At 36.8% G+C, this 2345-nt stretch overlaps 1 pseudogene; it reads left to right on the forward strand.

Moving 5' to 3' along the window:
• Positions 1-290: 290 nt before the first annotated feature.
• LOC107619180 (pentatricopeptide repeat-containing protein At5g61370, mitochondrial pseudogene) lies at positions 291-1718 on the forward strand (annotated as a pseudogene).
• Positions 1719-2345: the final 627 nt, after the last annotated feature.

Genomic DNA, 2345 nt, shown 5'->3' on the forward strand with positions numbered 1-2345 from the left:
CGATTCCATGATTTCAACGTGCTTGGATGGCAATTCCACTATTCTCTGCCTCAACCAATGAGAAAGTGTGAACGGAGAAAAATAACTTTTCCTGAAGCTTAGAAATATCTAATTCGACGAATAACTTGAATGTGATGGATACCAAAGTAACAAGTCACATACTTTCTCGCTAACCTGCCCTTGTGCTTGATATGAAGATTTCGAGTTACAACTGATGCTCATAATTTGTTTGAAGAATTGCTCAAATCAAATTCAGCATGAATGTCTTGCTCAACTCTGCTTGCAAACGCCCTTTGGGTTAAATTATGAGAGTTTTAATCTCACTTTATTCCACATTGCCCCCAATATCAACACCGTTACCTCTCCAGTTGCAAGAGCTGTGCAGTGTTGTTACGAGCAATGTTGGTGGGTTAAATGAATTGGAGTTTAGTCTGAATAAGTATAGAGATTCTTTGACTTCATCTCTTGTAACTCAGGCTAATGATTCTTGTAAGCATGAGGCACATACTAGGAGATTGCTCAGGTTCTTCTTATGGTCTAGTAAGAATTTGAGTTGTAAGTTAGAAGATAAAGATTATAACTACGCTCTTCGAGTTTTCACAGAAAAGAAAGACTACACAGCGATGGATATCTTGTTTGGAGACCTGAAGAAGGAGGGTCGAGTTATGGATGCCGAGAATTTTGGTCTTGTAGTCGAGACTTTGGTCAAATTGGGGAAAGAAGATGAGGCATTGGGTTTTTTTAAGAATTTGGACAAGTACAAGTTCTCTATTGACGAATTCACAGTTACTGCAATCATTAATGCTCTCTGTTCTAGAGGGCATCCTAAGAGGGCTGAAGGGGTAGTTTGGCATCACAAAGACAAGATTGCAAGCACAATGCTTTGCATATACAGAAGTATCCTTTACAGGTGGTCTGTGCAGAGGAATGCGAAAGAAGCTAGGAGGATTATTCAAGAGATGAAATCAAATGGGGTTGCCCCATATTTAATTTGTTACAACACATTCCTTAGATGCCTTTGTGAGCGGAATCTTAGACGTAATTTTTCAAGGCTTGTGCTTGAAGCCTTAAATGAAATGATGGAGATGAAGTCTTACAAGGTTTTTCCAACCTCGATCAGTTACAACATCTTGCTCTCATGTTTAGGAAAGACCAGAAGGGTTAAAGAATCTTTTCAAATACCTAAAAAAATGAAACATTCTGGTTGTGCTTCAGATTGGGTCAGCTATTATCTTGTAGCAAAGGTGTTGTTTCTGACTGGCAGATTCGGCAAAGGAAAAGATATAGTGGATCAAATGATCGGAAATAGTTTGGTACCAAACCATAAGTTCTACTATAGTTTGATTGGTATTCTCTTTGGGGTTGAAAGGGTGAATCGTGCTCTTGAACTTTTTGAGAAAATGAAGAGAAGTTCACTGGGTGGTTACGGACCAGTGTATGATGTGCTCATTCCAAAGCTTTATAGAGGAGGGGATTTTGAGACGGGAAAAGAGCTATGGGATGAAGCCACATGCATGGGGATCTCTCTTCAGTGCTCAAGGGATGTTTTGGATCCTTCAATAACACAAGTTTTCAAACCTAAAAGGCCAGAAAAAATCAGCCTTAAGGACAGCACAATAACTAAGCCTCCAAATAAAGTAAAAAAACTTTCAAGTAAAATGAAGGTGATGAGAACAAAATTTGCTTCAATGAAGAAGAAAAAGAGAAGAAATAAATAAATAAATCTACAGCACCTATAATGGCTTGATTATCTATGTAGTTGTTCTCTGTTCCCTCTCTTCCATAGTATAAAGGCTTGCTTATCTTGGATTAGCATTCTACTCCTGCATGTTGTTCTAGTTAATTGTTAACTGTATGCTATCTCTAGCCTTGGACATATTCTGCATTTTTTATACCAGATTCTGGGAAATTATGTAATTTCATTTCCTGACATGAATTACCTTGGCCAATCAATGACATAGTTTACTTTGTATTATCTTCAAATTTTTCTTCAAATCACCGTAGAATATGTGCTTGGATCTTTGGGTTAAATTCTATACATTGCTACTCTTCTGTATAGAATTTAAGCTTTTAAGTAAGTTTATTGAATTTAGTTTTAGTAGTAATAACTATCGGTATGAGTTTGAATAAGTAGTGGCGATGAATAAGACTTTTAATTGTGTGATTTTATACTCGAGATCATTAGATTTTTTAGTACTAAACTCTGAATTATCCACACATTGAATCGAGGGTAAATTTTGCTAAAGAGACAATACTTTGTAATAGTTGAGATGGTGAGCATGGCTCGGAGTAGATTTGCTTGGAACGACAAAGATAAAATGATTGTAGTGGAGCAACAAATTTTC

The sequence above is a fragment of the Arachis ipaensis genome, chromosome B1 (genome assembly GCF_059453495.1).
Source record: "Arachis ipaensis isolate K30076 ecotype BB chromosome B1, ASM5945349v1, whole genome shotgun sequence".
Lineage (NCBI taxonomy): Eukaryota > Viridiplantae > Streptophyta > Magnoliopsida > Fabales > Fabaceae > Arachis > Arachis ipaensis.